At 35.9% G+C, this 14,215-nt stretch overlaps 1 protein-coding gene across 4 annotated transcripts in view; it reads left to right on the forward strand.

The window, feature by feature from the left end:
• Positions 1-14,215, forward strand: part of PPIG (peptidylprolyl isomerase G) — a 95,148-nt gene that overhangs the window by 4,065 nt on the left and 76,868 nt on the right. The window lies entirely within an intron of this gene.

Below are 14,215 nucleotides of genomic sequence, written 5' to 3' on the forward strand. Positions count from 1 at the left end.
TGCAGAGTCAGGGTGAAGTTCTCAAAAGAGTGTACTCTGTCTAAGTTGAATCTGTGAGGACAGATAGGAAATAGCCAGGGAAGTGGGAAGGGGCAGAGACTTGCAAGACGCAGTCCTCAACACTAAGCTGACTCTTTCATACTGTGTGAAATTTCCATACAATACTTTGAGTATATTAAAGTCATTGCGTTACTTTTTGCCTAATTACAAATATGATGTCCTTTATCATACATTTTAATACTTAGTTCCCTTTTATCTTGTTCTTTTTCCCATCACCCTTCAGTCAGATTATTGCAGAGTGAATATGGAAATTATTTTATGTACAAAACTGTAAGATTTAACTGTTTTTACATAAGGATTTGTTACCTGTCACTGATATTTTTAATGAAATATATTTGTTACAGAAGTTTATAAATTCCTAGTATATATCATAATAGTTTCAAAATATATTACATACATATTGACATACAAAGGTGACTGATGTTTCTTATTTAAAAGCAGGTTTAAAACATCGTAATCTAGCAGCTTAGAAAAAAGTAGAAGATATACATAAAAATATTAACAGTTATGTCTAAGTGTTCAGATTATGGGTATTTACATTTTATTTTCATATGCTCTTTTTTTTCTGTGAGCTTATTAACTATATTGTTTATCTTATAAACGTATTATCATTGCAAAGAAAGTATATTCAGTTGGGCATCACACACTCAAATTTCTGAAGGGATCAGGTAGGATGAGGTGAGTACATGAGGTCAGGTAGATAATAAATGGTAAAAGCTTATAGGCAGTAGTGGTAACTGTCAAACTGGAACACACATACCTCATCTAATGGGGACAAGCTATGCTGATTGCTGTACAAGAATAGGACAGATACGGTGATTTTTTTCAAGTAAAATTCAAATCTGTATTTTATAGAAGTAGCTGCATTTCACTTAGATTAAACAAATTTGCAGTAGATCACTCGTAGACTACCACTTGGAAAGCTTTGGTTATATCAGTATTCTTAAGCAATTTGTGAATTATTTTATTGAAAATTGGATGGACTTGAGTTTTCCTTGAATTGTATTTCTGGTCTCTCACAACGTGGTTTCCCTTTATTTTTTCTTGAAAAATGAAAAGTTGACCAGATTTTTGTCTATCTGCAACTGATTTTAAATATTCCTTAGTAATACTAGGAAATGATAATTACAGAGGAAACATTGTGTTCTTTTTCTGATTAGATAAAACCTGATTTTACTAATGTTAGAGACATAATATGTGAGTCATCTTTTGTGTCGACATTGTTTTTCATTAGCTATTAAGACTAGAATTTACATACTCATGGGGTTTGTGTAATTCTTCTAATAATAATTTGATGTCTTTTGTCTTAATTAAATTTAAGGCTTATTTGATTTGTAATTTTAAGATAATTTCAATTTCTGTGAAAAGCATGTCTTTGGTTGATATAACGTAACTACATCTTATAGCTGCTTACAGATATGTATAATTGTATAATTTCAGAAGATTCGATGTATTTTCTTTTTATTGTGTTTTTTTTTTCTTTATAATAGCAATTCTGTTTGTTAAAGAAAAGTAGGAAGTAATACAGTGGGGCAGAAGCCTTCTCCAGTTTCACAACCAAACAAAATAATGTTTATTTTCTTTTAATCTTATTTTTACCTTTTTGTAAATCTCTGCTTGGGTTTGAGGGTTAGGAATAGTTTATATGATTATATAATGATATTGTATAAACTTTTTATATATATATTTTTAAAATTAACAAATTATGAGCATTTTTCAAATTAATCTTTCTGCATTGGTTTTTTTTTTTTTTTTAATAACTATGATACTTTATTGAACCAGAGACCATAAATTAACTGTTTTTTTATAATACTGAATAGGTTGCTTCTGACTATATGTTTCTAAAAAAAAGTGCTAAGTTGGCCAACTTTATATATGAAGGCTTTGTAAATTTAGGGTAGTTTCTTACGATAGATTCGAAGCAGTTGGATTTTACTGCTTTCAAGTCTAAACACTCAGGAATTTCACATATTGTTATGTTTCCAAAGGAGTTGTAAACTGCCACTAGTAATATTATTAATTCCCACTTCTGTTTAGTTATGTATGTACTGGTAATTATCAGTAAAAGATAATAGTAAAGATGTTTACTATTTTGATATGTAAAAAATTACCTTGTTTTATTAGTGTTTCCTTAAAAATATTTTTCCTGATTATAATTTTTTTTCTATTTGTTGAGGAAAATTTGGAAAATAGAAATACCCATAGTACAAACCTGGTCATTGTAAACATTCGGTGTAAATCCTAACTTTTTTCTGTGTGCTTACCTGTATGTATAAAATTGAGATCTTATAGACAATACTGCTTACTTTTTTCACATAATATGTTATAAATATTCTCTCATGTTCATGAATGGTCTTTATTATTTTTCAGTTTTATTTTTATAATAGTTCAGTTGGTATGATATATTCATGTGGTATAAAATTGAAAAGGTATACAAGGTTATACAGTAAAAAAAATCCAATACCGCTCATCCCCAGCTACCATTTTCCTGTCGCACCAGATTATATTATATAAGCAATATAATATATATTATAAAAGCAAAGATGTACATGGGTTGTTTTTTAGGTTTTGGTGGTTGTGTTTTGTTTTGCTTTGTTCTCCTTGTTTAAAATACACAAAGAAAGCGTGCCGTACACACTTCTGTACCATGGTGAAGTTTTTTTCCCTTTTCTTTTACTTAACATGTCCTGGAGTTAGCAATACATAAACAGCTTTCTCATTCTTTTTGTCTTTTTAAATGCAATTTTATTGAGATATGTTCACATAACGTCTACAATCAGTTCCCTCATTCTTTTTATAGCTGCATGTATTGTACTGATGTACTAGGATTTATTTGACCAATACCTTCTTAATGGACATTTAACTTTACAGCATTTTATTACCACGAGAAGTGATGCCTTGAATAACCTTGCACATACCCCATTTTGCAAAGGTATAAATATATACATAAATTCCTGGAAGTAGAATTATTGGTCAAAGAGTATTTAATACATTTTTAATATTGACATATGTTGTCAAATTGCCAAAGGAATGTATGTTAAAACTTTATCAGCAGCAAACAGTGTATGAGGTCAATATTTTTGTTTGTTTGTTTTGCCAATCTGATAGGTGAAAAATGTTATCCTTGGGTAATTTTAATGCATAAAATTATGATTTCCATTGGCTAGATGATATTCCATTTCATGGGGTTACCATTTATTTAACCATTCCCTATTACTGTACAGTAGGTTTGTTTTTTATTTTACTATTATAAACAGTGCTGCAGTGACAATCCTTGTATATGAATTTTATACACACATACACCCACACACACAATGGGTCAGATGGAAACGGGGCTATAAAGAAAAATAAGGCAGAGAAACGAAATAGATGAGCAGCGGGCAGAGATGGCCATTTTAAAGAAGGTGGTCAGGGAAAGCTTCAATGATAGGACATTTGAGGAAAGACCTGAGGGAGATGAAGGCTTGAACCACACAAATGGCAGAGGGAACAGTAAATGAAAGAGGGAACTGTTCTGGTGCAGTGGAGTGAGCAGTGGGGAAGAAAGGGGATCAGAAAAGGAATAGCAAGCTAGGTAACTGGAGGCCCTCGCAGGCCACTATGAGGATTTGGACTTTTACTTAGGGTGAGCAGCACTGAAGAATTTTGATCTGCCTTAGGTTGTTTTGTTTTGTTTTCATACTTTTTTTATTGTGAAATTTAACTTATATACAGAACAGTGATAACTTTCAAAGTATGATTTAACAAGTAGTTAGGAAATTTCAAAGAATGTTTTGGGTTGCAGTTCCACAATTTCGGTAATTTCCTTATTGTGATATATAACATATATACAGAAAGGTGATAACTTTCTTTTTTTTTTTTTTTTTTTTTTTTTTTTTTTTTTTTCACTTTTTTTTTTTTTTTTAATCATCATTTTATTGAGATATATTCACATACCACGCAGTCATACAAAACAAATTGTACTTTCGATTGTTTACAGTACCATTACATAGTTGTACATTCATCACCTAAATCAATCCCTGACACCTTCATTAGCACACACACAAAAATAACAAGAATAATAATTAGAGTGAAAAAGAGCAATTGAAGTAAAAAAGAACACTAGGTACCTCTGTCTGTTTGTTTGCTTCCCCTACTTTTCTACACATCCATCCATAAACTAGACAAAGTGGAGTTTGGTCCTTATGGCATTCCCAATCCCACTGTCACCCCCCATAAGCTACATTTTTATACAACTGTCTTCGAGATTCATGGGTTCTGGGTTGTAGTTTAATAGTTTCAGGTATCCACCACCAGCTACCCCAATTCTTTAGAACCTAAAAAAGGTTGTCTAAAGTGTGCGTAAGAGTGCCCACCAGAGTGATCTCTCGGCTCGTTTTGGAATCTCTCTGCCACTGAAGCTTATTTCATTTCCTTTCACATCCCCCTTTTGGTCAAGAAGATGTTCTCCATCCCACGCTGCCGGGTCTACATTCCTCCCCGGGAGTCATATTCCACGTTGCCAGGGAGATTCACTTCCCTGGGTGTCTGATCCCACGTAGGGGGGAGGGCAGTGATTTCACCTTTCAAGTTGGCTTAGCCAGAGAGAGAGGGCCACATCTGAGCAACAAAGAGGCATTCAGGAGGAGACTCTTAGGCACAAATACAGGGAGGCCTAGCCTCTCCTTTGCAGCAACCGTCTTCCCAAGGGTAAAACTTATGGTAGAGGGCTCAACCCATCAAACCACCAGTCCCCTATGTCTGTGGTCATGTTAGCAACCATGGAGGTGGGGTAGGCGAATACCCCTGCATTCTCCACAGGCTCCTCAAGGGGGCACTACATCTTTTTTTTTTTTTTTTTTCCCTTGTTTGTCTTTTTTCTTTTTTTTTTTTTTTTTTTTAACTTTCCCTTCTTTTTTCAAATCAACTGTATGAAAAAAAAAGTTAAAAAGAAAACAAACATACAATAAAAGAACATTTCAAAGAGACCATAGCAAGGGAGTAAGAAAAAGACAACTAACCTAAGATAACTGCTTAACTTCCAACATGTTCCTACTTTACCCCAAGAAAGTTACATAATATAGCAACATTTCAGTGAACTTGTTCCTACTACATCCATCAGAAATTAACAGACCATAGTCATTTCTGGGCATCCCCAGAACGTTAAATAGCTTATCTGTTCTTCTTGGATTATTGTTCCCCCTTCCTTAATTGCTCTCTACTGCTAGTTCCCCTACATTCTACATTATAAACCATTTGTTTTACATTTTTCAAAGTTCACATTAGTGGTAGCATATAATATTTCTCTTTTTGTGCCTGGCTTATTTCGCTCAGCATTATGTCTTCAAGGTTCATCCATGTTGTCATATGTTTCACCAGATCGTTCCTTCTTACTGCCGCGTAGTATTCCATCGTGTGTATATACCACATTTTATTTATCCACTCATCTGTTGAAGGACATTTGGGTTGTTTCCATCTCTTGGCAATTGTGAATAATGCTGCTATGAACATTGGCGTGCAGATATCTGTTCGTGTCACTGCTTTCCGATCTTCCGGGTATATACCGAGAAGTGCAATCGCTGGATCGAATGGTAGCTCTATATCTAGTTTTCTAAGGAACTGCCAGACTGACTTCCAGAGTGGCTGAACCATTATACAGTCCCACCAACAATGAATAAGAGTTCCAATTTCTCCACATCCCCTCCAGCATTTGTAGTTTCCTGTTTGTTTAATGGCAGCCATTCTAACCGGTGTTAGATGGTATCTCATTGTGGTCTTAATTTGCATCTCTCTAATAGCTAGTGAAGCTGAACATTTTTTCATGTGTTTCTTGGCCATTTGTATTTCGTCTTCAGAGAACTGTCTTTTCATATCTTTTGCCCATTTTATAATTGGGCTGTCTGTACTATTGTCATTGAGTTGTAGGATTTCTTTGTATATGCAAGATATCAGTCTTTTGTCAGATACATGGTTTCCAAAAATTTTTTCCCATTGAGTTGGCTGCCTCTTTACCTTTTTGAGAAATTCCTTTGAGGTGCAGAAACTTCTAAGCTTGAGGAGTTCCCATTTATCTATTTTCTCTTTTGTTGCTTGTGCTTTGGGTGTAAAGTCTAGGAAGTGGCCTCCTAATACAAGGTCTTGAAGATGTTTTCCTACATTATCTTCTAGGAGTTTTATGGTACTTTCTTTTATATTGAGATCTTTGGTCCATTTTGAGTTAATTTTTGTGTAGGGGGTGAGGTAGGGGTCCTCTTTCATTCTTTTGGATATGGATATCCAACTCTCCCAGCCCCATTTGTTGAAAAGACCATTATGGCTCAGTTCGGTGACTTTGGGGGCCTTATCAAAGATCAGTCGGCCATAGATCTGAGGGTCTATCTCTGAATTCTCAATTCGATTCCATTGATCTATATGTCTATCTTTGTGCCAGTACCATGCTGTTTTGGCAACTGTGGCTTTATAATAAGCTTCAAAGTCAGGGAGTGTAAGTCCTCCCACTTCGTTTTTCTTTTTTAGAGTGTCTTTAGCAATTCGAGGCATCTTCCCTTTCCAAATAAATTTGATAACTAGCTTTTCCAAGTCTGCAAAGTAGGTTGTTGGAATTTTGATTGGGATTGCATTGAATCTGTAGATGAGTTTGGGTAGAATTGACATCTTAATGACATTTAGCCTTCCTATCCATGAACATGGAATATTTTTCCATCTTTTAAGGTCCCCTTCTATTTCTTTTAGTAGAGTTATGTAGTTTTCTTTGTATAGGTCTTTTACATCTTTGGTTAAGTTTATTCCTAGGTACTTGATTTTTTTAGTTGCTATTGAAAATGGTATCTTTTTCTTGAGTGTCTCTTCAGTTTGTTCATTTCTAGCATATAGAAACATTACTGACTTATGTGCATTAATCTTGTATCCCGCTACTTTGCTAAATTTGTTTATTAGCTCTAGTAGGTGTATCGTTGATTTCTCAGGGTTTTCTAGATATAAGATCATATCATCTGCAAACAATGACAGTTTTACTTCTTCTTTTCCAATTTGGATGCCTTTTATTTCTTTGTCTTGCCGGATTGCCCTGGCTAGCACTTCCAGCACAATGTTGAATAACAGTGGTGACAGCGGGCATCCTTGTCTTGTTCCTGATCTTAGAGGGAAGGCTTTCAGTCTCTCACCATTGAGTACTATGCTGGCTGTGGGTTTTTCATATATGCTCTTTATCATGTTGAGGAAGTTTCCTTCAATTCCTACCTTTTGAAGTGTTTTTATCAAAAAGGGATGTTGGATTTTGTCAAATGCTTTTTCAGCATCTATTGAGATGATCAATTGATTTTTCCCTTTCGAGTTTTTAATGTGTTGTAATACATTGATTGTTTTTCTTATGTTGAACCATCCTTGCATGCCTGGAATGAACCCCACTTGGTCATGGTGTATGATTTTTTTAATGTGTCTTTGGATTCGATTTGCAAGTATTTTGTTGAGGATTTTTGCATCTATATTCATTAGGGAGATTGGCCGGTAGTTTTCCTTTTTTGTAGCATCTTTGCCTGGTTTTGGTATTAGATTGATGTTAGCTTCATAAAATGAGTTAGGTAGTGTTCCATTTTTTTCAATGTTTTGAAAGAGTTTGAGTAAGATTGGTGTCAGTTCTTTCTGGAAAGTTTGGTAGAATTCCCCTGTGAAGCCATCTGGCCCTGGGCATTTATTTGTGGGAAGATTTTTGATGACTGATTGGATCTCTTTGCTTGTGATGGGTTGGTTGAGGTCTTCTATTTCTTCTCTGGTCAGTCTAGGTTGTTCATATGTTTCCAGGAAATTGTCCATTTCTTCTACATTATCCAGTTTGTTGCCATACAGTTGTTCATAATATCCTCTTATAATTTTTTTAATTTCTTCAGGATCTGCAGTTATGTCACCTTTTTCATTCATTATTTTGTTTATATGGGTCTTCTCTCTTTTTGATTTTGTCAGTCTAGCTAGGGGCTTGTCAATCTTGTTGATCTTCTCAAAGAACCAACTTTTGGTGATATTTATCCTCTCTATTGTTTTTTTGTTCTCTATGTCATTTATTTCTGCTTTAATCCTTGTTATTTCTTTTCTTGTACTTGGTTTAGGATTGGTTTGCTGTTCATTTTCTAGCTTCTTCAGTTGATCCATTAGTTCTTTGATTTTGGCTCTTTCTTCCTTTTTAATATATGCGTTTAGTGCTATAAATTTCCCCCTTAGCACTGCTTTTGCTGCATCCCATAGGTTTTGGTATGTTGTGTTCTCATTTTCATTCGTCTCTATATATTTAGCAATTTCTCTTGCTATTTCTTCTTTAAGCCACTGATTGTTTAGGAGTGTGTTGTTTAACCTCCAGGTATTTGTGAATTTTCTAAGTCTCTGATGGTTATTGACTTCTAATTGTATTCCATTGTGGTCAGAGAATGTGCTTTGAATAATTTCAATCTTTTTAAATTTATTGAGGCTTGTTTTATGTCCCAGCATATGATCTATTCTGGAGAAAGTTCCGTGAGCCCTAGAAAAGTATGTGTATCCTGGTGATTTGGGATGTAATGTCCTGTATATGTCTGTTAAATCTAATTCATTTATCAGATTGTTTAGGTTTTCAGTTTCCTTATTGGTCTTCTGTCTGGTTGATCTATCTATAGGAGAGAGTGATGTGTTGAAGTCTCCCACAATTATTGTGGAAACATCAATTGCTTCCTTTAGTTTTGCCAATGTTTCTCTCATGTATTTTGTGGCACCTTGATTGGGTGCATAGACATTTACGATTGTTATTTCTTCTTGCTGAATTGCCCCTTTTATTAGTATGTAGTGGCCTTCTTTGTCTCTCAAAACATCCCTGCATTTGAAGTCTATTTTATCTGAGATTAATATTGCTACACCTGCTTTCTTTTGGCTGTAGCTTGCATGAAATATTTTTTTCCATCCTTTCACTTTCAGTTTCTTTGTGTCCCTGTGTCTAAGATGAGTCTCTTGTATGCAACATATTGATGGTTCATTTTTTTTGATCCATTCTGCGAATCTATATCTTTTAATTGGGGAGTTTAATCCATTTACATTCAACGTTAAAACCGTGAAGGCATTTCTTGAATCGGCCATCTTATCCTTTGGATTATGTTTGCCATATTTTTCCCTCTCTCTATTAATATCCTTTATTGTACCCATACCGAATCTCTTTAGTACTGAACCTTTCTCCAAGTCTCTCTGTCCTGTCTTTGTTTCTCTGTCTGTAGGGCTCCCTTTAGTATCTCCAGTAGGGCAGGTCTCTTGTTAGCAAATTCTCTCAGCATTTCTTTGTCTGTGAAAAATTTAAGCTCTCCCTCAAATTTGAAGGAGAGCTTTGCTGGATAAAGTATTCTTGGCTGGAAATTCCTCTCACTCAGAATTTCAAATATATCGTGCCACTGCCTTCTCGCCTCCATGGTGGCTGCTGAGTAGTCACTACTTAGTCTTATGCTGTTTCCTTTGTATGTGGTGAATTGCTTTTCTCTTGCTGCTTTCAGAACTTGCTCCTTCTCTTCTATGTTTGACAGTGTGATCAGTATATGTCTCGGAGTGGGTTTTTTTGGATTTATTCTATTTGGAGTTCTCTGAGCATTTATGATTTGTGTATTTATGTTGTTTAGAAGATTTGGGAAGTTTTCCCCAACAATTTCTTTGAATACTCTTCCTAGACCTTTACCCTTTTCTTCCCCTTCTGGGACACCAATGAGTCTTATATTCGGACGTTTCATATTATCTATCATATCCCTGAGGTCCATTTCGAGTTTTTCAATTTTTTTCCCCATTCTTTCTTTTATGCTTTCATTTTCCATTCTGTCATCTTCCAGGTCACTGATTCGTTGTTCAACTTCCTCTAGTCTTGTACTATGACTGTCCAGAATCTTTTTAATTTGGTCAACAGTTTCTTTAATTTCCATAAGATCATCCATTTTTTTATTTAGTCTTGCAATGTTTTCTTTATGCTCTTCTAGGGTCTTCTTGATTTCCTTCATATCCCGTACTAGGGTCTCATTGTTCATCTTTAGTTCTTTGAGTAGCTGCTCTAGGTGTGTCTCTTCAGGTCTTTTGATTTGGGTGCTTGGGCTTGGGTTATCCATATCGTCTGGTTTTTTCATATGCTTTATAATTTTCTGTTGTTTTTGGCCTCGTGGCATTTGCTGACCTTGATAGGGTTCTTTTAGGGTTTGTAGACCAGTTGAAGTCCTTATGTCTAATTTATCAGATCTACAGCTTCGTGGAGTACACTTTCTCTAACTAACCAGCAGGTGGCGTCCACGAGCCACCTGTTCTCCACAAGCCAGATCTCCCCTGCTTAGCCTTTTTGGTGAGTGGGGGAGTGAGTCTTGTGGGGCCCAATTGGTGTCCCAAGCTTGCGTGTGTAGTTGGTGTTGCCTGCCCTGTATGTGGGGCGTGTTTCTGGGCAGTCGGGGAGGGGGGTTGGCCCTAACAATCAAATCTCCCTGATGATCCTAGAGTTTTAAAGCTACTGCAATAGTCTAATCCTTCAGTTCAGTCCTGCCACAGTTTGTCTCTGCCACTGACCCACAAGTCTTTGGTATTGGCGTATGGCTCCTGAGACTTGCAAGTGGGCCCCTCTTCCAGGCTGTGCACCCCGGGTCCTCTGTTGAGGGATGACTGTGCTATGTCACAGGTGAGTGCCGTCCCCCCAGGGCAGTTCTGGGCTGCTGGGCTGTGTTGGGAGGCTCCCAGTCTGCTCAAATGATGGCTGAATGGGGCTCTGTTAATTCACACTGCTCCCCCTTCCCAGCTCTGGGACATTCAGCTGAGGTTGCAGGGAAGGCTAATGTCCACGCCCAGTTTTGTGGTGTGTGCCTGTTATTTGAAGCACTTCCGTCACACTGGGTTGTCTGGGGCAGCTCTGGGCTATGGGGCTGGCGATGGGCAGGAGTGTTTCCTGTCCACCAGGATGGTGGCTGTGAGCGGACACCCCCCTTTTCTTGGGAAGTTGTGTTGTTTAGTGAATTTTCTTAGCCACTGGATTATTGCCTTTTGTCTCAGAGCTCTCTTAGTTCTGCTCTTGACTTGACGTGCCCAAATTTCAATTCTTTGAAGCTTTCTGTATTGAGCTTCTTAGAGTAATTGTTTTAGAAAAAGCAAAAAGGATTTAAAAAAAAAAAAAAAAAAAAAAAAAGGCCCTCCTCAGAGATCTAATGGGTTATTGAAATGCTAATAGACAAAGCAACCAGGGCCATTAAGGAAAGGTGCACAGGGCAGAGAGATCAGCCTTGCTTCGGGATTTGCATATGCGCCTCAAGGCCTGATCTCCGCCCTTCCCCTTTCTGTGTTCACCAGAACTCCAAAAATCCTCTGCTTTTATTTTGGAGTTTTTCGTGTTGTTTTTTTTCTATGCCTGTCTCCTCTCTGCTGGGCTGGCTGCTCTCAGAGTCTCTGGTGTCTGGCCTCAGTCTATCTATGGTTGGAGTTTGAATCAGTAGAATGAGTTTCCGATAAGAGCAGCCACTGCAATTCTCCCTTCTCCTTCCTGGAGCTGACAGCCCCTCCTCCCCCGGGACTGAGCCTGGCAGGGAGGGGCGCGGGTCCCCTGGCCGCAAAAACTTACAGATTTCTCTGATCTCAGCAGTTCCACGTTTTCATGAGTGTTGTATGAAGTATGCCCAAAGACAGATTGCTCTGTGGTGTCCAGTCCACGCAGTTCCTGGCTTTTTACCTACTTTCCTGGAGGAGTAACTAAAACATACAGCTCACCAGTCTGCCATCTTGCCCCGCCCCAGGTGATAACTTTCAAAGTACAGTTTAATGAGTAGCCATAGAGCAAATTTCAAAGAATGTTACGGGTTACAGTTCCACCATTTCAGTTATTTTCTTCTGGTTATTCTAATATCCTAGCATCTGAAATATATATATATATTTATATATTCAGTATTTGTAATCGTTGGTTAAATCTTGTCTGGTCTATTGCTACCCCTTCCTCTTGTTTAATCACTATATATGAATTTTCCTACTTAAAATCCTCTTTAGTATATAAAATTATCTTTTTTCATTTAACAAACATTTTTTCAAAATTATAAAAGCTCACCTATTTTGATGGGTAGTATATTAGGCCATCATGTAAACATTACATAATTTACTGTTGAGCTTTAGATTAAAAATAAAACTTGGGTAATATATCATTTACAAATGGTTGACTTTACAGAAATTACTAAAGTGTTAAAGAGTAGCATGAATGTTAATATATTAAAAGTTACTGGTCCATAAGTCCAAGTTGCTTAACAGAATTGTTGATGCAGTTTATATTTTCACCTTGCCCCCCCTCCCTAGCAATTAGGTACATGAAAAGTTGTTTTATTTATCAGCTTTCTTTTCTTTGGTTAATAATGAGATTAAATGGTTTTCTCCCCGTATTTTTAGTTATTTCACTTATTGCAAATTGTCTGTTCTTGTTCCCTTGAGTGGCCTTTGTGCTTTTAATTGTTTGGTACATGGATGCTATGGTAGTGGCTCTCAAATGTGGGGTAGATGTACAGAGAAAGCTTCTTTGGTTGTCACAGCAACTGACATTTACTAGTCATTGGCTAGGAGGCTTAATGTTCTGCAGTGAGTGGGATGGTCCTACTCAAATGAAGAATTGTCATAGTCAAATGCTATTTATTAGTGACCCATTGATAACCCCTGTTCTACAGTAAGAAAATTAATGCATTGTTGTATTTGTTGAAAATATTTTTCCCTTTGACAAACAAATTTTTTTTTCCAGTAGGTCAGATCTGTATCTCAATTATTTATTTCATTATTAGTAAATCTAAAAAGTTATTTAATATCCAGAGTTTAGGTAGATAGTCACATGTTTTTATTTCTAGTTTCCTTTTGGGGGGTAGACAATTTTGTAAAAGAAAAATCATATCCTAACATGTTTTCTAAGATCTTCTAGACTTAAATATTAAACAAGTAGCAATCATGAAAGTGAGACATTGTTAAAAAAGAAATATATCATTTAAGTTTTAGGTTGACTGCTCTTTTTGAAGAGTTTCTTTTACAAATCTGTATTTGTAGAAAACTTGAGAAATCTAAAAACTAAACAAAAATCATCTATAACCCATTCTCTTAGAGAGTGTCCTAACATTTTCATGCATTTCCCATTTTATTTTTCTATAAAGGTAACTTTTAAATTTTATTACTTTTAAATTTGTAAAACTAATACACAAATATATTCTCATTGCAAAAATTTTAACCATAGAGTTAAAACTAAAGATTCCATTGACTTCTATCCCCTTGGCAAAAATAGTGTTAAGAATTTTGGAAATATCCTTTAAGACCTTTCACTTTATCTATAGAAATAAAGTGTTGTTTTATGGTGTTTACAAAAATACTTATGTGCACATTACCTTTTTTTAAATAGTTTTTTTCGTTTATATATGTAAAGATCTTTTAAACTGCTATATAGTATGTGTATTATATAGACATATAAATACATGTATAAATCATAATTTAGTTATTCTGCCTTTGTGGGGCATTTGGATATTTCAATTTTAGTTGTTTTATTACAGCTGATGTTGCAAAAAAAAATTCTCACACATGCCTTCCCTTCATGTTTATTCTATTCATTTAATAAAAACTGATCTATTGCCATATACTAAGCACTGTTTGAGGCACTAGGAATTAAGAGAGGGACAAGACTGTAAGGTGTGTTACTTCATGACTTCATGGAGCTTATATTCCCATAAGAAGAGAATAAGAATTAAATTTATAGTAAAATGTCAAGAAGCATGGGATATAAAGTGTTGGAGGACAGGAGGATGGTCTTTTGTATAAACTGGTCAGGGATAGCCTTAGGGGAGGAGGTGATATTGAGCACTGACTTAATTTAAGTGAGGGAATGAACCATGTGAAGATCTGGGAGAAGAGCATTAAATGTAGAAGAAACAGCACATGTAAAAGACCTGACAAGGGAATGAGCCTTTGGATGTTTGCAGAATAGCAGGAATACTAGTGTGGCTTAAAGCAAATTTGAGCAGAATGTTAGGAAGTGAAGTTGTAGAAGGTCAACAGGAGCCAGAACATTTAAAGCTATGTTGTCTAAAAATGTGGGTACCAAAAATTATTAATTGCATATATGGGTCATATCGTGTTTCTTTTGGACTGCACTGGCTTAGAGCCCTAAAACCTATGGTAACACATTTTAATTAAGTGTGGTAGTAAG

This window comes from Choloepus didactylus, chromosome 9, assembly GCF_015220235.1.
Source record: "Choloepus didactylus isolate mChoDid1 chromosome 9, mChoDid1.pri, whole genome shotgun sequence".
Classification (NCBI taxonomy): domain Eukaryota; kingdom Metazoa; phylum Chordata; class Mammalia; order Pilosa; family Megalonychidae; genus Choloepus; species Choloepus didactylus.